The following is a 22336-nucleotide window of genomic DNA, read 5'->3' as shown; positions in this document are numbered from 1 at the left end:
AAAAGGAATCAGGATGGGACTAGCATTCCTGAGAGGGAGTTGTGAAAAAGAAAAGGAACCCACACCCTGGGAAGCCACCTAACTAACGGGGAGATCAGTTGAGATGGAGGGACCTCAAAGTCACTGAGAAAAGCTCAGCAGCTGGATTGAGGAGGCAAAGCAGAGTGAGAGCCACAAAGATAATCTGCACCACAGCCCTGGACACCATAGCCTGAGAGGCTCAGGTAGGGTCTAGGAACTGAGACTCAGGCTCTGGAGGTCAGTTCAGTGGAGAGCACTAGGGTTGACTGTGTGGAGAAAACTTGGGGGGCTAGAGAGTAGTGCACCACAGGCTGGGAGTAGAATGCCACAGCCAAGGAAATATAGAAAGATGTCTGAGCCAGCAGGAGAGGGCAAGCAGGAGAGGCTGGGGAGGGCAAGAGGAGGAGTGGTGGACTGCCATAGGAATCACCCTGCACACACGGGTTTTAAGAGGGCAGGGCACCTCTGATGCAGGATATGGGTGTCAAGAGGCTATTTGTTCAGGCTACAGGAGACCAGGGGCCTATTGTTTGGGCTATGGGTGGCCAGGTAACTCTTGTGTTGGCTATTGGAAGTGAGAGGTGAAGCATGACATGGCACCTTTTGTGCGATCTAAAGGCAGTAGGGAAAAACCACAATAATCATTTCAGAAACCAGAGGGAGGTGTGGACTGCCCCACTAGGGGTCTGTGAACAGGCTCCACTTGTGGCCCTAGTCAACTCAGATGTCAGTAAAAAAGAGTGCACTGCAACAAAGCACTACCAATGCTGCTCTCACTTCCCTGGGAACACACCTGCCCTGCTGCTGGCACTGTCAAGTGGTCTGGGCAGTGCCCAAACATGCTTGATCACTGTCAATTCCCAGGACCCTTCAACTAGGAACAGCCTGTGCAGCACCAACTGCATGGGTTAAGTGGGGCAGGAGCTTCTTGGGTGGTCTATAGGTGGCCGAAGCAAACCACCCCATTTATCTCTGACTCCAAAGGTGGACCTGGCATGCCACCAGTAGGGATCTGTGAAAAGGCACCACTTGTGGCTCCAATCACCTCAGAAGCTACTATAGAGGAGGGCATTGTGACCAAACACCACCTGTTGTTGCTCTCAATCCCCTGGGGAAAAAAAATCCTACCACTGACACTACCAAATGCTCTGAGCACTGCCTAAATCTTCCTGAGGTTCATTACCACTTCCCAGGGTCCTGCAACTACAAGTAGCCTGAGCCACCTCCCTGCAGCTCCTTGCTACTGTCAAAAGCCCAGCTACAAGACACTGACTACTAGCCTTACCCATTGCCTCTTTCTACCTCAAAACACACTCAGCACCCTGGGGATAACAGCCTACTCAAGCCAAAGAAAGAGACAGCAAATAACCAAACTCCTATGCCAAAAATAATAAATACTCCCCCCACAAAATATGAAGGGGCACTTTTGCATAGAAATAGCTCTCCAAGACTACAGTAATTGATTTCCCTAAACTCACAGAAAAAGAAAAATATAAGCAAAATGAAGAACCTCAGGAAAAATTCCCAGTTAAAAGAAAAGGAGACTTCATCTGAAACAGGAAACAATGAAATAGAACTCTGCAGTCTAATAGACACTGAGTTCAAAAGGGAGGTAGTGAAAATACTTAAGGAATTAAAGGTGCATATGAAGGAATTAAGAGCAGATATGAACAATAATGCAGATTACTTTAGAAAGGAACCAGAAAATATAATGAAGAACATAGAAAAATTAGGAAATTCATTTACAGAGATGCAAATTAAGCTAATGGCACAAGAGAGCAGAATGAATAATGCAAAATAATGAATTATTGACATGGAAGATAGAATAATGGAAATCACCCAATCAGGACAGCAGTCAGAAAAGCAAATTAAAAAATGAAAGCAATATAAGAGATCTATGGGATAATATAAAGCAGGCCAATCTACACATAATAGGAAATCAGATAGAGAAGAAAAATAAAAGGGGGTTGAAAATATATTTGAAGAAATTATGGCTGAAAACTTTCCAAATCTCAAGAAAACAGATCTAAAGATACAGGAAGTCTGTTGTATAGCACTGGGAACTATATCTAGTCACTTATGTTGGACCATGATAATGTGAGAAAAAGAATATAAATATGTATGTGTGACTGGGTCATCTTGCTGTATAGTAGAAAATTGACAGAACACTGTAAACCAGCTATGATGGAAAAAATAAAAATAATTTTTAAAGATTCCATCTCAAAAGATACAGGAACCATAGATGGCCCCAAACAAGTTGAACCCAATAGGCCCACACCAAGGTATACTATAATAAAAATGGCAAAATGAAAGGTAAAGAGAGGATTTTAAAGGCAGCAAGAGAAACACAGTGTTAATTAAAAGGACTGATTTCTCTACAGAAAAACTACTAGCCAGAAGACAATGGCAAGGTATATTTCCAGTTCTAAAAGGGAAAGATATATTTCCAGTTCTAAAAGGGAAACATTTGCTGTCTAGGAACACACTACCCAGCAAGAATATCATTTAAAATAGAAGGAAAAATAAGGAATTTCTCCAACAAACAAAAACTAAAAGAATACAGCAATAGTAAACCCATTCTAAAAGAAATACTTAATGTGTTTCTCTAAATAAAAAAAGAAGAAAGAAGTAGGATAGAGGAAATCACAATTGGAAAGCAATCACTTAAATAAGCCAGTATACAGATCTAAAAGGAAAAAAAAAAAACCTATTGAAAAAGTGATGATAAACACAGCAACAGCAAAAGGACAAACTTGAGGATGTTAAAAAAGGACTTTATAAACATAAAATGACTTTATAAACATAAAATGTTGAGAAGGAAAGTAAGAAATTCTAGACTCTTTAATTATGTGTTTAAGCCTGTATGACAATCAGGCTATAGCAAGCAGATATAGGCAGGGTTACCATACTTAAAAAACAGGGCTACCACAAATCAAAACCAAACATGAAATTCACAAAAACTAACAATAAAAGGACGAAAGCATAAAATAAAAGGAAATCATCCAACAAAAAAAAAGTAAAGAACAAAGGAAAAAACATACAATCAACTGGAAAACAAGGTTTAAAATAGCAATAAATACATATTTATCAATAATCACCTTAAATGTCAATATAATGAATGCTCCAATTAAAATACACAGAGTGGCAGAGTGGGTAAAAAAGGAATAACCTACAATATGCTATCTACCAGAGACTCATCTTAGGGAACAAGACACATACAGATTGAAAGTGAGGGGATGGGAAAACATAGTTCATGCCAATGGATAAGACAGGAAACCAGGAGTTGAATTACTCATATCAGACAAAATGGACTCTAAAATGAAGGCCATAAAGAAAGACAAAGAAGGACACAATTTAATGATAAAAGGATCCATTCAGGAAGAGGATAATACACTCATTAATATATATGGCCCTATTATAAGAGCACCCAGATACATATGACAAATACTAACAGACATAAAAGGAGAAATTGATGGGAATACAATCATAGTAGGAGACTTTAACACCCCACTCACATCAATGGGACAGAAGGGACAGATCCTCTAGACAGAAAATCAATAAGGCAACAGAGATCCTAAATGACACAATAGAAAATTTAGAATTCATTGACATTTTCAAGACATTACATCAAAAAATATAATATACATTTTTTCATGTGCACATGGAACATTCTAAAGGATTGACCACATACACAAAAATAACTGCAACAAATCTAAGAGTATAGAAATTATTTCAAATATCTTCTCTGACCACAATGGCATGAAACCAGAAATCAACCACAGAAAAAGAAATGAGAAAAACACTGACTAAATGAGGACTAAACAACATGCTACTAAAAAACCAAAGAGTCAATGAGGAAATAAAAAAGGAAATTAAAAAAATACCTCCAGGCAAATATTAATAAAGACACTACCATTCAAAGTCTATGGGATGCTGCAAAAGTAGTGCTTAGAAGGAAGCTCATAGCAGTTCAGGCCTTCCCCCAAAAAGAAGAAGAATCTCAATGTGACAAATTAATTCACCACAAAAATGAATTATAAAGAGAAAAAATAAAACCTAACATTATCAAAAGGAAGGAAATTATGAAGATTATAGAATAAAACAATAAAATAGAGATTCAAAAAACAACAGAAAAAAATCAGTAAGACTAAGAGCTGGTTCTTTGAAAAGGTAAACAAAACTGACAAACCTCTGGCCAGACTCACCAATAAGAAGAGGAAAAAAACCCCAAATAAACAGAATAAGGAATGAAAAAAGGAGAAATCTCAAGGGATACTGCAGAAATATGAAATAGAAATAAAAACAACAATAAACCAATGGGACCTGACCAAACTAACAAGCTTTTATTGAGCAAAGGAAACCACTACAAAAAAAAAGACAACCTTCAGAATGGAAGAAAATAGTTTCTAAAGATGCAACTGACAAGGGCTTAATTTCTAAAATATACAAACAATTTATACAACTCAGCAGCAAAAAAGCCAACAACCCAATTGAAAAATGGGCAGAAGACCTAAATACACATTTCTCCAAAGAAGATATACAGATGCCCAGCAAGCACATGAAAAAAGTGCTCAACATCACTGATTATTAGAAAAATGCAAATCAAAATTCCTATGAGGTATCACCTCACACCAGTCAGAATGGCCATCTTTAATAAGTCCACAAATAACAAATGCTGGAGAGGGTGTGGAGAAAAGGGACCTTCCTACTCTTTTGGTGGGAATGTAAATTGGTAAAACCACTGTGGAAAACAGTATGGATGTACCTTAGAAAACTATACACAGAACTACCATATGACCCAACAATCCCACCCTTGGTCATATTTCCAGATAAAACTTTCCTTGAAAAAGATAAATGCACCCACATGCTTATTGCAGCACTATTCACAATAGCTAAGACATGGAAACAAACTAAACGTCCATTGACAGATGATTGGATTAAGATGTGATACACACACACACACACACACACACACACACACACACAGTGGAATACTACTCAGCCATAAAAAATAACAAAATAATTCCATTTTCAGCAATGTGGATGGAAATAGAGACTCATACTAAGTGAAGTAAGTCATAAAGAGAAAGAAAAATACATATCACTTATATCTGGAATCTAATATATGGCACAAATGAACCTTTCCACAGAAAAGAAACTTGTGGACTTGCAGAACAAGGGGAAGGGGGGGGAGTGGGATGGACTGGGAATCTGGGATTAATACATGCAAACTATCACATTTGGAATGGATAAATGATGAGATCCTGTTATATAGAACTGGGAGCTGCATTTAGTAACTTGTGATGGAGCATGTTCGAGGATAATATGAGAATAAGAATGTATATATATGTGTGCGTGTATGTGTGAGTGACTGGGACAATTTGCTGTACAGTAGAAAATTGACAGAATACTGTAAACCTAGTATAATGGAAAAAATTTAAATCATTAAAAAGTACAAATTGATTCAGCTATACCTAAAAGCCTCTCCATGTATTAACAACCAATCAAAACCAAGAATTCTTTATTTCCATATGCTTCTACAGTTAAAAGTTAGGAGAAATGTCTTCTTGATATTTTTATAGTAATGTTAAAATTTATTTAAAAAACATAGAAATTAAATCTTCCTTTGCAAGAAAGAAATGAAAAAATTGCAACTTACCAAAAAACAAAATAATTCAAATGGCCTGTGCAAAGAATATTTCTCTTTAATCTCATTCCAGTATATAAAAAAACAAAGGAGACAATGACCTTCTTCAATGATCTGGCTACAATTCCTTCAACAGTCTCTTTTGCCTCTTAACTGTTATTTCATACTGGTATTTGATATGATTTGATATTTAGGTAAGTTTCAAAATTACTAGCCTTATATGACTATATTTATACTGAACTGTATCCTTATAATGCTTAAGAGAATAAATTTTACATTATGTAATTTTACCACAATTAATTTTTTTAATTAGCTGAGCTTTGTGTAGAATTGTTTGCTTCAGGAATACTTTAAAAGTAAGAGATTCTGATCTGTTGAGATCATATTCGTTATGCTCCTGTGTGAAAAATTCAGCTATATAATCATCAACTCATTTCTTCATCTTTCTGGGTATCAGTTTCTTCACTTGAAAAATGATGAGTGGGAGTGAATGATCTCTAAATTTCCTTACAACTGTAGGGTTTGTTCTAATTTTGTACTTCTGTTTTTAATTTTGAAGAAGAGTAAACAGGAAGTGTGTATCACCCTGAAAAATGGACAGGACAAGCACATGGTATAGATAACTAAAAACAGACAATGTTCTGATAATGTTGCTATTCTAACATATTAAAGCAAACAATGTAGTAATTAGTGTTTTACATGTAAATCATTTTAAAAGTTTGAGAAAAGTGAGGAAATGAGATTTGTTGTGTTTTTATACTAGTAAAGTTTTAATCTATAAATTGATTTAGTCTTTGGATTAATGTGAAATATATACTATTTTGTACTATTCAAACCTAAGTTTAATCATGTTGATATTGCATCCTAACCTGAGAGGAGAAAAAGTACTCATAACAAAATATTTAAGCCTGATGCTTTATCACCCCTCTAAAAATCGTCAATGGTTGCACTGGGTTGTAATTCTTAGATAATTCATAATCAATTCAATCAACTAAAATAAAACATATATTACTGAAGTGTAAGATTTGACTAAGGGAATTCCATCATGGTCTATTGTTTAAGGACTTGGTGTTGTCACTGCTCTGGCTCAGATTTGACCTCTGGCCCAGGAACATCTGCATACTTTGGGTGTGGTAAAATAAAAGATTTGCCTAATAGAACAAGTCACAATAAGTCCAGTGTTTTTCAGTGTATAGAGAAAAGAAAGCTACCATGTCTTAAGGAGAAATGACTTTTATAAGCCTTTGCTGAGAAGCCACTCTGTAGTGGAGAAAGACCAGCATTTTCTGGTGCTCTACCTGAATTCAAGGCTGACCCCATTGCCCTAAAATGTACAAAACCAGGCTGTTCTAAGATTAAAACTAAGTCTTTCCTTTCTTTAAAGTGGATTTCTCACTGTGCATTTTAAATGCCATAACAATACATAGGGAAAAAAAAAACCTAGGAGGATATATACTAAAATATTGCTTTATGTTATCTTTGCATGTTTGGTTATAAATCCTTTGTAAAATTGTAAAATTTCTTAATATTTTGCAATAAATATGTGTGATATATAAGAAAAAAAATGAAACTGTTTTCCAAAGTTACAAAGTGTGTGACTCATACACAGTTAGTAGCCTGGTAATTTACCAGGTGTCTGGCATAAAGAGAAAATCTGAGAGGCAGAAATGAGTAAGATTTCTTTTCATTACATTGAATAGTGTGTAAGGCTCACATATCCTCAAGGATGAAGAGAAAACAGGAAATAAGAATATGATATATTGAGTGCTCATTTATTGAGCTCTCATCATAGTCCAAGTACTGTCTTAAGCCATTTACCTCTCATTTTTAATACAACGCAGTCATACAGTGAGTAATTAGAAGAGCTGAGATTTACATTCAGATTTTCTTAATTTCATATCCTATGGTCTTAATCACTATCCCATGATATATATCTTCCTCCATTTCTTTTTTTTTTTTTAATTTTTATTTTCCCACTGTACAGCAAAGGGGTCAGGTTATCCTTATATGTATCTTCCTCCATTTCTACCTCAGTTAAAAAAAAAAAGCCTGACCCTCATCATACGAAAAAGTATTTAACTATAATGAATAATAAGATATTTTCTCAAACACAAAAACATGAGTGTTTGTTCTACAATGACTGTTTCATCTATTGAAATATATTCTGCATTCTGCTCATTGCAATATCTCCAGAATTTATCCACCAAATAATACTTATTTCTAAGACTTGATCTCAATAATAAAAAATAAAGTACAAACTAAAAGTATACAAACACAACTACTAATGAATGTTCATTCATTTCTAACACAAAACCATTTATGGTTCTCTGTTATACCACATGTTTCTAAGGAATTAGATATGAACAGTCTACAAATTATGTTTATGAACCATATACATCTCAAAAGTCTATATTTAGAATTTGAAGGTATCAATGTTATGAATTACAGTTACATTTCCAGACCATCACACAAAATCTATTTAACCCAGAATATAGCTCATAAGTAGTAGCAGACTGAGCTACATATCCTGGAAGCCGAGGTCCAGCAGTGCTGGAAGTTTTCCCTTTAGTTTTATTGGATAAAAGACTAGCCTGGAACAAAATTTTAAAATTAGATTTTTTCAAGTCAGCAACAAAATATCTCCTCCAGCTGTATCATTTTGTCTCTTTATATCAAAAAATCCAAGGTAAATTTAGAAATGCAATATGTCACTTAAATGTTTGCCACTTTTTTTGGTCATACCCATGGTTTGTGGAAGTTCCTGGGCTGGAGATTGAACCCTCACCCAAAGCAGTGACCTGAGACCTTGCAATGACAATGCTGGATCCTTAACTGAAAGACTGCCAGGGAACTCCAAAATGTTTTACATTTGATTATGCCTGAGTAATGGTTCTTAAAATTTAAAGCTAGATGTGGTTAGTAAAGTGCATTTACTTTTAAAGAATCTGTAATCCCTGTATAGAAAGCCAAAAGGCCAAAGTGATTTAAGAAATTTATTTAAAAAAAAACTAAAACATTTTCTTCTCTATGGCATTCAGCAGTGGATCACTAAAGAACTAGTGCCAAACACCTAGGTTAAGAAAAATGAAAGTTATAGAATTGCAAACTTTTTGGAAATTTTTTTCTAGAAAATTACTCATAATCTAGTGAGTTCCTCTGAGAACTATAATCAAAAAATATTTTGTGCAAGATCAAGTATTCCTACTCAACACATCCCCTAAACCCAACCTCCAGTTGCTGAAATTATACTAATTCTTTAAAGACCTGAATGACCTCTTCATGAACCCTGTATCACTCCATCATAGAGCCTTGTTCATTTTTGTATGACTAACTCCTATTATGATATCATACACATTCTATAAAATGCTTCATAAAGGTGACAAATGGCTATTTCCAAGGCTTACTTTGGCCTAGATCAGTGCTTCTCAAACAGTTTGTGGTTAAAAATCAGTTTTTGTCAATTATAATAAAAATGAATTACTACAAAATGAAGCTTAAAAAATACCTGTAAAACACAAGCCATCCTGTATTATATTAAAGAGATTGTTGAAGACTATAAAAATTTTCAATTTCTATCCTAACCAACAGTTCATGGATCAGCACAAGTCCATCAACCACACTTTGAATATTATAGGCCTATATCACTATGAACCATTTCACAATGTCAAGACACATTCTATTAGCCCAAGATATTCTTGTTGTGCAGATGTCATAGCAATGCATAAACTCTTGGGGCCATACATGACAGGAAATTTAATACCCAAATAAGATTTTAAAATAAAAATCATAGCTTATTTCTGTCTTTTCTCTCAATAAAATTAGCCTTGATTTTTACGTGCTATCTTGATTTATTTCATGTTTGTTTCTTGATGAATTCAATAAGATTTCTCAGAGTCTTTAGCACTAGACTGTAAATTTTAATTAAAGGTTTGAGTATTGATTCCCATATGAGTAAAAGTGTTTCTTAGTAATTAAATTCTAAAATAAAAGTTCATGTCTGTCACTGATTCATTACAGATCTTTAGGGAGTTAATTTTATCTTCTTTCTTAAGTATAAGATATTTAAATTAATTTTCTCATTCTTTGATCCATTTCTCTATGGGGCAGGTTGTGTGTGAAACACAAAAAAATGATAAATACAAGTACTTTCTTATACAGAGGTGGTCTCATGATGTGTAATCTAAAATTTCCCTAGTAATTTATGCATTCATTTGTACATTTATTCAAAAAGTAACAATTGAATCCCTACTGTGTTCAAGTCTCATGACAGATCTTCCTTCTCATATCATTCTCAGCAAAAACACTGGTTCATGGGAGATGGGATTAAGATGGTGGAATAGAAGGACTGGAGCTAAATTTCTCTCCTAAAAACAACAAAATTTACAAACAAATGCTTAGCAATATTCAACCAAATGGACCAAAAACTTTCAAAATGTTATCCTACATGAGAAGACAAAGAGGAGGTCACATCAAGAGGTAGGAGGGGCAATTACATGATATAAGCAACCCCATAACTCCCAGTAGGGAAGCCTCACAGACTAGAAAGGAACTGTATCGCAGAGACTCACCTACAGGAGTGAGAGTTCTGAGCCCCACATCAAAACCCCACATGTGAGGATCTGGCACTGGGAGAAAGAGACCCTGGAGCACCTGGCATTGAAGTCTAGTGGGACTTGTGTTCAGGAGGTCCACAGGACTGGGGGAAATGGAGACCCCATTCTTGGAAGGTGCACACAGACTTTCGTGTGTACTGGGTCCCAGAGCAAAGCAGGATCTCCATGGGAATCTGGGTCAGACTTGATTGTGGTTCTTGGAGGATCTCCTGGGTAAGCAGGGGTGAATGTGGCTTATTGTGGGGGAAGAACATTGGAAGCAAAGCTCTTGGGAATATTCATCAGCATTGCCTTTCTGTGGGGATGGCCATTTTGGAAAATATGGCCCCACCCATAATCACTGAGAAGCCCCAGGCCTTACAACAAGCCAGGTGGGATCACAGCCCAGCCCCTCAGTAAACAGCCTCCCTAAAGACATTCCAAGTACACAGCCACCTCTAAACACACAAAGAGAAAAAGCCTCACCCACCAGAGCAATAGGCATCTGCTCCAACTACCAGTGGGCAGGCATCAGTCCCTCCCATCAGGAAGCCTACAGCAAGGCCGCTTACCAACTTCAGCCACAAAGGGGGCAGACATCATAAGCAAGAGAGGCTATAACTCTACAGTTAGACAAGGCTCAACATTAAAGGTATATATACAGTAAAGATATGAAATCATCCATGCATAATTATGCCACCAAAATCAGAAATCATGAGAAGAGGTGAGTACAAATGCAGGACACTGGAGATGTGCTTGCAATTTAGAGAATGACAATTAAAACCAATCTCATATATATATAGACTCATATCAAAATATCAGGGCAGCTACAAACCAAAAATCTACAATTGATACACAAACAAATAAGATAAAACAAATCAAATACATCACTAGGTTAGTCATCCAACCACAAGAGGAGAGAACAAGAGAAGGGAAGAAAAAAGAGCAACAAAAACAAATCCAAAGCAATTAATAAAATGGCAATAAGAACATACATATCAATAATTACCTTAAATGTTAATGGATTAAGTGTCCTAACCAAAAGACATAGACTGGCTGAATGGATACAAAAACAAGACCCATATGTATGCTGTCTTCAAGAGACCCACTTCACTTCCAGGGACACATAGAAATTGAAAGTGAGAGGATGGAAGAAAATATGCCACGGAAATGGGAATCAAAAGAAAGCTGCAGGGGTAATACTCATCAGTCAAAATAGACTTTAAATGAAGAATATTTTAAAGGACAAGGAAGGTCACTACCTAATGATCAAAGGATCAATCCAAGAAGAAGATAGAACAATTTTAAATATCTATGCAGCCAACATAGGTTCACTGCAATATATAAGGCTACTGCTAACAACCTGAAAAGGACAAATCACAACAACACAATCACAGTGGGGGACTTTAACACTCCACTTGCAGCAATGGACAGATCGTCCAGAGAGAAAATCAGTAAGGAAGCACAGTCCCTGAATGAAGCATTAAACCAGAGGGACTTAATAGATATTTATAGGACATTCCATTGAAAAGCAGCAGAATACACATTCTTTTCAAGTGCACACAGAATATTCTCTAAGATTGATCACATCCTGGGCTACAAATCCAACCTCGGTAAATTTAAGAAAACTGAATTCATATCAAGCATCTTTACTGACCACAATGCTATACAGCTGGAAAACAACAACAAGAAAAAAAAAAACTGCAAGAACACAAACATGTGGAGATGAAACAACATGCACTAAAAAAAACAATGGATCATGGAAGAAATCAAAGAGGAAATTAAATACCTAGAAGCAAGTGACAACACAGATATGACACTACAAAACCTATGGGATGCAGCAAAAGATGTTCTAAGAGGAAAGTTTATAGCCATACAAGCCCACCTCAGGAAACAAGAAAAAGCTCAAATAAACAAGCTAACTTTACATCTAAAGCATCTCAAGAGAGAAGAACAGACAAGACCTAAAGTTAGTAGAAGGAAAGAAATCATAAAGATCCGAGCAGAAATCAATGAAAGAGAAACAAAGAAAAGCATAGAAGACATCAATGAAATTAAAAGATAGTTCTTTTAAATGATCAACAGAATTGATAAATCCTTAGCCAGATTTATCAAGAATAAAAGAGAGAGGACTCAAATCAATAAAATTAGAAATGAAAAAGGAGAAGTAACAACAGACATCACAGAAATACAAAGGGTCATAAGAGACTACTATATGCAACTATATGCCAATAAAACAGAACGCCTAGAAGAAATGGACAAAATCTTAGAAAAACACAATCTTCCAAGACTAAACCAAGATGAAATAGAAAAGATGAATGGACCAATCACAAGTAGGGAAAGTGAAACTGTGATTAAAAAACTTCCAACAAACAAAAGTCCAGGACCAGATGGCTTCACAGGCAAATTCTATGAAAGATTTAGAGTAGAGCTACAGCTATCCTTTTGAACTATTCCAAAAAATTGTAGAGGAAGGGACACTCCCAAACTCAGTCTATGAGGCCACCATCACCCTCATATCAAAACTGAAGATACCACAAAAAAAAGAAAACTACAAGACAATTTCAATAATGAACATAGATGCAAAAATCCTCAACAAAATACTACCAAACCACATCCAACAATATATTAAAAGGATTGTACATCATGATCAAGTGGGATTTATACCAGGGATGAATGTGTTCTTCAATATCCACAAATCAATCAGTGTGACACACCACATTAGCAAACTGAAGAATAAAATCCATATGATCCTCTCAATAGATACAGAAAAAGCCTTTAGCAAAATCCAACATCCATTTCTGATAAAAACCCTTCAGAAAGTGGGCGTAGAGGGAACCTACCTCAACATAATAAAGGCCATATATGACAAACCCACAGCGAACATCATTCTCAATGGTGAAAAGCTGAAAGAATTCCCACTGAGATCAGGAACACGACAAGGATGTCTGCTCTCACCACTACTCTTCAAGATAGTTTTGGAAGTCCTAGCCATGGCAATCAGAGAAGTAAAAGAGATAAAAGGAATCCAAATGAGAAAGGAAGAAGGAAAACTGTCGCTATTTGCAGATGACATGATACTATACACAGAGAATCCTAAAGACTCTACCAGAAAACTGTTAAGAGCTCATCAATGAATTTGGCAAAGTCGCAGGATAAAAAATTAATACACAGAAATCAATGGCATTTCTAAACACTAACAATGAAAGATCAGAAATAGAAATTAGGGAATCAATCCCGTTTACCATCACATCCAAAAGAATAAAATTCCTAGGAGTAAACCTACCTAAAGAGACAGAAGACCTGTACTCTGAAAACTATAAGACACTGATGAAAGAAATCAAAGATTTCTTTGACACAAATAGATGGAAAGACATACCATGCTCTTGGATTGGAAGTCATATTATCAAAATGACTATACTACCTAAGGCAATCTACAGATTCAATGCAATCCCTATCAAAGTACCAAGGGCAGCTTTCACAGAACTTGAACAAAATATTTTCAAGTTTGTTTGGAAGCACAAAATTGCAGAATACCCAAAGACATCCTGAAAAAGAAAAATGGAGCTGGAGGAATCAGGCTCCCGGACTTCACTCTATACTACAAAGTAACAGTCATCAAAACCATATGGTACTGGCACAAAGACAGAAATATAGATCAGTGGAACAGGATAGAAAGCCAAGAATTCAACCCACACACCTACAGCCAACTCATCTATGACAAAGGAGGCAAGAAGATACAATGGAGAAAAGACAGCCTTTTCGATAAGTGTGCTGGGAAAACTGGACAGCCACATGGAAAAGAAGGAAAGTAGAACACTCCCTAACACCATACACAAAAATAAACTCCAAATGGATGAAAGACCTAGATATAAGACCATACACTCTAAAACTCTTAGAGGAAAACATAGGCCAAACACTCTCTGACAAAAACGACAGCAACATCTTCTCAGATCCACCTCTTAGAGTAATGACAGTAAAAACAACAATAAACAAATGGGACCCAATCAAACTTAAAAGTTTCTGCACAGTTAAGGAAACCCTAAACAAAATGAAAAGACAACCCACAGAATGGGAGAAAATCTTTGCAAGTGAATCGACTGACAAGGGATTCATCTCAAAAATTTATAAATACCACCTATTTCTCAATACCAAAAAAACAAACCACCCCATCCAAAAATGGGCGGAAGATCTCAACAGACAGTTCTCCAAAGAAGACTCCTCAGAAAACTAAAAATAAACTACAATTCGATCCAACAATCCCACTCCTGGGCATCTACCCTGAGAAAACCATGGCTCACAAAGACACATGTACTACAATGTTCATTGCAGCACTATATGCAATAGACAAGACGTGGAAGCAACCTAAATGTTCATTGATAGAGGAATGGATAAAGAAGTGAGTGGTACATACAAGCAATGGAATATTACTCATACATTAAAAGGAATGAAATTTTTGCAGCAACATGGATGGATCTAGAAATTATCATGCTAAGTGAAGTCAGTTAGACAATGAGACACCAACATCAAATGCTATCATGTACGTGTGGAATCTAAAAAAGAACATACACAAAAAAAATAAAGAAAAACAGGACACAATGAACTTCTTTGTAGAACAGATACTGACTCACAGACTTTGAAGAAATTATGGTTTCCAAATGAGACATTTGGATTTTGTTTGCCAGAAGTTTTTTCTTTTTTTTTAATACAATGATTTTTATTTCCATTATAGCTGGTTTACAGTGTTCTGTCAATTTTCTCGTGTACGACATGGTGACCCAGTTACACATACATGTATACATTTTTTTCTCGCATTACCATGCTCCATCATAAGTGTCTAGACATAGTTCCTAGTCCTACACAGTAGGATCACATGCCTAATCCTTTCCAAAGACAAAAGTTTGCATCTAAAAACCCTTAGCTCCCAATCCATCAAAATCCCTTCTTCTCCCCCTTGGCAACCACAAATCCATGATTTTCTTTTCTGTGGAAAGGTTCATTTGTGCTGTATGTTAGATTCAAGATGTAAGTGAAAACATATGGTATTTGTCTTTCTCTTTCCGACCTACTTCGGTCTAGTGTCTTGTTCCATTCATGTGGCTCCAGATGGCATTACTTTGTTGTTTTTTATGGCTTAGTATTCCACTGTCTATATATACCACATCTCCCTAATCCAATCATCTGCTGATGGGCATTTGGGTTGTTCCCATGTCTTGGCTATTGTGAATAGAGCTGCGATGAACATGAGGGTGCATGTGTCTTTTTTAAGGAAAGTTTTGTCCAGATATATGCCAAAGAGTGGGGTTCCTGGTCATATGGTATTTCTATATATAATTTTCTAAGGTACCTCCGCAATGTTTTCCATAGTAATTATACCAATTTACATTCCCACCAACAGTGCTGGAGGGTTCCCTTTTCTGCACACTCCTTCCAGCATTTGTTATTTGTGGACTTATTAGTGATGGCCATTCTGACTGGTGTGAAGTGGTATCTCATGGGAGTTTTGATTTGCATTTCTCTAATAATCAGGAATGTGGAGCATTCTTTCATGTGCTTGTTGGCCATCTGTTTATCTTCCTTGCAGAAATGCCTATTCAAGTCTTTTGCCCATTTTTCCATTGGGTGGTTGGCTTTTTTGTTGTTGAGTTGTTTAAGTTGCTTGTATATTTTAGAGATTAAGCCCTTGTCCATTGCATCATTTGAAACTATCTTCTCTCATTCTGTAAGTTGTCTTTTTGTTTTCTTTTTGGTTTCCTTTGCTGTTCCAAATCTTGTCAGTTTGATGAGGTCCCACTGGTTTATTTTTGCTCTTATTTCTGTTGCTTTGGGAGACTAACTTAAGAAAGCATTTGTAAGGTTGATGTCAGAGAATGTTTTTCCTACGTTCTCTTCCAGGAGTTTGATGGTGTCTTGTCTTATATTTAAGTCTTTAAGGCATTTTGAGTTTATTTTCCTGCATGGTATGAGGGTGTGTTCTAGTTTCATTGATGTTCATGCAGCTGTCCAGGTTTCCCAGCAATGCTTGCTGAAAAGACTGTCATTTATCCCATTTTATGTTCTTGCCTCCCTTGTCAAAGATTAAATGAGCATATGCATCTGTGTTTATTTCTGGGTTCTCTATTCTGTTCCATTGGTCTGTCTGTCTGTTTTGGTACCTGTACCACACTGTCTTTATTACTGTGGCTTTATAATATTGCCTGAAGTATCGGACAGTTATGCCTCCTGCTTGCATCTTGTTTCTCAGAAATGCTTTGGAAATTCTGGGTCTTTAAATTTTTGGATTGTTTGTTCTAGTTCTGTGAAAAATATCATTGGTAATTTGATGGAGATTGCATTGATCTGTAGATTGCTTTGGGGAGTATGGCCTTTTTTACAATATTGATTTTTCCAACCTAGGGACATGGAATATCTTTCTATTTCTTTGCATCCTCTTTAACTTCCTTGATTAATGTTTTATAGTTCTCAGCATATAAGTCCTTCACCTCCTTGGTCATGTTTATTCCCAGGTATTTAATTTTTGGGAGTGAAATTTTAAAGGGTATTGTATTTTTGTATTCCTTTTCTTATAATTCATTGTTAGTATACTTTCTGAATGTTAATCTTATATCCTGCTACTTTGCTGCATTTCTTGACCAGGTCAAGTAGTTTTGGGGTTGAGGTCTTAATGTTTTACACATATAGTATCATGTCATCTGTATACAGTGACAGCTTTACCTCTTCTCTTCTTATTTGGATGCATTTTATTTCCTTTGTTTGCCTGATTGCTGTGGCTAGAACTTCCAGTACTATGTTGAATAGCAGTGGTGAGAGTGGGTATCCCTGTCTTGTTCCCAATTTTAGTGAGAAGGCCTGCATCTTTTCTTCATTGAGTTTTATATTTGCTGTGGATTTGTAGTAAATGGCTTTGATTATGTTAAGGTATATTCCCTCTATATCCACTTTGGTAAGAATTTTTATCATGAATGGATGTTGGACTTTTTCAAATGCTTTTTCTGCATCTATTGAGATGATCATGTGGTTTTTGACCTTTCTTTTGTTAATGTGGTGTATGGCATTGATTGATTTTGGTATGTTGAACCATACTCATGAACCTGGGATGACTCCCACGTGGACATGGGTATGATCTTTTTCATATGTTGTTGGATTCCATTGCCAAAATTTTGCTGAGAATTTTTGCATCTATATTCATCAGAAAATGGCCTACATTTTTCTGGTGCTGTCTTTGTCTGGTTTTGGAATTAGGGTCATGGTGGCATCATAGAATATCTTTGGGAGTGTTCCTTCTTCTTCATCCTTTTGAAAAAGTTTAAGGAGGATGGGTATAAGTTCCTCTTTGTATGTTTGATAGAATGCTCCTGTGAAGCCATCTGGTCCTAGACTTTTATTTTTAGGAAGAGTTTTTATGACATATTCAATTTCATTTCTAGTGATAGGTCTGTTCAGTTGATCTATTTCTTCTTGATTCAGTTTTGGCAGGCTGTGTGTCTCTAGAAAGTTTTCCATTTTTTCCTAGGTTGTCAAATTTGTTAGCATACAATTGTTCATAGTATTCTCTCATGTTTTTTTATTTCTGTCATAGCTCTTGTGATTTCTCCTTTTTCATTTCTGATTTTTTTAATTTGTTTTATTTTGTCTCTTCCTGGTGAGTCTGGCCAGAGGTATGCCAATTTTGTTTACCCTTTCAAAGAACCATCTCTTGGTTTTCTGGACTTTTTCTATTGTTTTTGCATCTCTATTTGATTGATTTCCTCTTTGATCTTTATGATTTCCTTCCTTCTGCTGACTTGAGGCTTTGTTTTTCTTCATTTTGTAGTTCATTTAGGTTGTGTGTTAAGTTGTCAATTTGAGATTTTATTCTTTTTTGAGGAAGGCCTGTATTGCTATGAAATTCCCTCTGAGCACTGCTTTTGTAGCATCCCATAGATTTTAAGTGATTGTGTCTTCATTATCACTTGTCTTGAGGTATTTTGAAATTTCCTTCTTGATTTGCTCATTGATGCATTGGTTTTCTGGTAGCATGTTTTTTAGTCTCCATGTAGTAAGTTTTTTCTCATTTCTTTTCCTGTGGTTGATGTCTAGTTTCATGCCATTGTGGTCATGGAAGATACTTGAAATAATCTCCATATTCTCAAATTTGTTGCATTTAGTTTTGTGCCCCAACATGTGATCAGTTCTTGAGAATATTCCATGTGCACTTGAGAAGAATGTATATTCTGTTTTTTTTTAATTTAACATCCCAAAAATATGGATTAAGTCTGATTTTTCCATTGTGCCATTTAGGATCTCTGTTGCCTTACTGGTTTTCCGTGTAGAGGATCTGTCCATTGATGTGAGTGGGGTGTTAAATCCTCCTATTATTATCATATTCCCATCAATTTCTCCTTTTATGTCTCTTAGTATTTGTCTGAGGTATCTGGGTCGTCCCATAATAAAGGCATATATATTTACATTTGTAATATCCTCTTCTTGAATGGATCCTTTAAGCATTAAATGGCGTCCTTCTTTTTCTTTCTTTATGGCCTTCATTTTAGTCTATTTTTTCTGATATGAGAATTGCAACTCCTGCTTTCCTGTCTTGTCCATTGGCATGAAATATCTTTTCCCATCCCCTCGTTTTCAATCTATATGTGTCCTTTGCCCTACGGTGGGTTTCTTATAGATAGCAGATTGATTGTTTTTGCTTTTTTATCCAATCTGCCACTCTGTGTCTTTTGATTGGAGCATTCAGTCCATTGAAATTTGGAGTGATTATTGAGAGATGTTTATTTATTGCCATTTTAAACCTTGTTTTCCATATCAGAAGATTTTTAAATCACAATTTCAATTTCAGTACTTGTTTTTGGTTTGTCCATACTTTCTACTTCTTCCTTGGTCTGTCTTGGAAGACTGCACTTTCCTAAGACTTTATCCATTTGTTCTAGACTGTCCATTTTTTGGACATAATTTTGCTTATAGTGGTCTTTTATGATCCATTGTGTCATTTGTAAATTATCCTTTTTCATTTCTAATTCTATTGATTTGAGTCCTCTCACATTTTTTTCTTGATGAGTTTGGCTAAAGATTTATCAATTTTTGTTTGTCTTCTTCAAGATCCAGCTCTTTGTTTCATATTTTCTGTTGTTTTCTTCTTTTCTATTTCATTTATTTCTGCTCTGATATTTATGATTACTTTCCTTCTAACTTTGGGTTTTGATTGTTTTTTTTTTTCTAGTTGGTTTAGGCATAAGATCAGGTTGATCAAGATTTTTCTTGTATCCTGAGATAAGATTATACTGTTATAAAGTTCTCACTTAGAACTTCCTTTGCTGCATCCCATAGGCTTTGGATCATTTTTATATCTGTTCAGTCTCTGTCTTTTGTTTGGAGCATTTTGTCCATTTACATGTAAAGTAATTATTGATATGTATGCTCTTATTTCCATTTGGTTAATTGTTTTGGATTTTTTTTTGGTCATTGTTTTTGTTTGGCCTTCTTTCTTCCCTTCCTTTGCCTCTTCTCTTGTGGTTTGATGACTATGTTTAGTGTTGTTTTTGGATGGCTTTTTCTTATATATGTGAGTGTATCTATTGTAAATTTTTGATTTGAAGTTATTTACCATGTGTCTTTAATATAGGAATGTATATACAGGATTGTTCTATGTCATGGTTTCTTAATTTCAAATGCATTTCCAATATCTTTAATGTGTACTCTCCTCTTCTCAAAATTACTAGTTTTTATATCATATTTGTGTGTGGATGATTTCCTATCTTTATTATATGTTTGTCTATACCAGTGAGCCTTTCATTTGTAATTTTTTTTTGTTTACAATTGTGGTCTTTTCTTTTCTGCCTAAAGAAATCCCTTTAGCATTTTTTGTGAAGCTGGTTTGATGTTGCTTACGTCTCTTAACTTTTGTTTGTCTGTAAAGCTTTTGATTTCTTCTTCAAATCTGAATGAAAGCATTGCTGAGTATATTATAATTTGTTGTCGGTTTGTCCCTTTTATCATTTTAAGTACGTCATGCTACTCTCTTTTGGCCTGCAGTTTCTGCTGAAAAAATTAGCTGATAACCTTATGGGAGTTCCCTTTTATGTTATTTGTTAATTTTCCCTAGCTTTTTCAATATTTTCTCTTTGTCTTTCATTTTGGTCAGTTTGATTAATATGTGTTTCAGAGTGTTTCTCCTTGAGTTTTTCTATTTGGGACTCTGCTTGCTGGATTTGAATGAGTGCTTTCTTTCCCACGTTAGGGAAGTTTTCAGCTATTATCTCTTCAAATATTTTCTCCAGCCCTTTCTTTCTTCTCCTTCAGACACTCTTATAATGCAAATGTTGGTGAGTTTTATGTTGTCCCAGAATTCTCTTAGACTTTCTTTTTGTTCTTTTTTCCTTATTCTGTACTGCATCATTGATTTCCACCAGTCTGTCTTCCATCTCATTAATTCATTCTTCTGCCTCATGAAATCCGCTATTTACTACTTTACTGTATTTTTTTATTTCACTTATTCACCTCTCTCTGTTCTTTACATCTTCTGTTTATTTTTAAAATATTTCCCTTGTTTTATTTATCTTTGCCTCCAGGTTTTTCTGAGATCATGGATCATCTTTACTATCATTACTCTAAAGTCTTTGTCTCCACTTCATTTACTTGTTATTCTTGGGTTTTGTCTTGTTCCTTCGTCTGGAGCATATTTCTTTGCCATTTAATTTAGTCGAGCTTTCTGTGTTTGTAGTCTCCTTCTGCAGGCTTCAGGGTTGCAGTCTCCCTTGCTTCTAGTGTTTCCATACCTGATAGGAGGGACTGGTTCCTGCCCACTGGTTTGGGGAGCTTAATCTTGTCCCTCTGGAAGGTGGAGCTGTGTTGCTGAAGGAAACTAGAGGTGGCTGTTGGTCTAGGAGAACTTAAGGCAGCCTGTCTGCTGATGGGTGGGGCTGTGTTACCATCCTATTTTTTGTTTGGCCTGGGAATTTCAAGCACTGGTGCAGGCATGAAGTTTGGTGGGACCATATTTTTTCAAAAAGGCAGTCTCCAGGGGAGCTAACATTGATGATTATTCCCTTTGACCTCTGCCTCCAGTGTGCTGGCCTGGGCAGAGTACTCTTAATTATAGTTTTTTCCCTTTTATCCCTTTAACTATATTGTGCCACTCCCTATTGGCCTCCAGAGTTTCTGCTAAAAAGGTTCCCTTGTATGTTATTTGTTGCTTTTCCCCATTGCCTTTAATATTTTCTCTTTGTCTTTAACCTTCATCAGTTAGATTAGTTTTAGCATGTTCCTCCTTGGGTTTATCCTGTAGGGGACTCTGCACTTTTTGGATTTGAGTGAGTATTCCTTTTCTGTGTTGAGGAAATTTTCAACTATTAACTCTTCAAATATTTTTCTCGGGCCCTTTCTCTCCTTCTCTGGGACACCTATAATGTGAATGTTGGGGCATTTATTGTTGTCCTAGAGGTCTCTTAGACTGTCTTCATTTCCTTGAATTCTTTTTCTTTATTCTGCTCTAAGTCAGTGACTTCCCCTCTCTTTCTTGCAGTTCACATACTTGTTCTTCTGCCTCAGTTATTCTGTTATCAATTCCTTCTGGTGTATTTTTCATTTCAATTATTGTATTGCTTATCTCTGTATTTCTTTAAATCTTCTATCTTGGTGTCAAATATTTCTTGTGTCTTCTCAGTTCATGCCTCTATTCCTTTTCTTGAGATCTTGAAACATCTTTACTATCATTACTCTGAGTTCTTTTGAAGATTTCCCCATCTCCACTTCACTTAGTTGTTCTTCTGGTGTTATCTTGTTCTTTCCTCTTAAACATATTTCTCTGCCTTCTCATTTGGTCTTTCTATGTACATTGTCTTCATTGCTCAGGCTACAAGATTGTAGTTTCTTTTGCTTCTTGTGATGGGTGAGGTTGCTTTAGGTACTTGTTCAATCTTCCTTGTTGGAGAGACTGGTGCTTGCCCACTGATGGGTGGATCTGGGTCTTGTTGCTCTGGTAGCAGGGCCATGTCCAGAGGTGTGTTTAGAGGCAACTGTTGGTTCAGGATGACTTTTGGCATCCTGTCTGCTGTTGGGTGGGCCAGGTCCTCATGCCAAAATGGTG

The sequence above is a fragment of the Sus scrofa genome, chromosome X, assembly GCF_000003025.6.
Source record: "Sus scrofa isolate TJ Tabasco breed Duroc chromosome X, Sscrofa11.1, whole genome shotgun sequence".
In the NCBI taxonomy this organism is placed as follows: Eukaryota; Metazoa; Chordata; class Mammalia; order Artiodactyla; family Suidae; genus Sus; species Sus scrofa.
Note: the sequence above shows the minus strand (reverse complement) of the source record.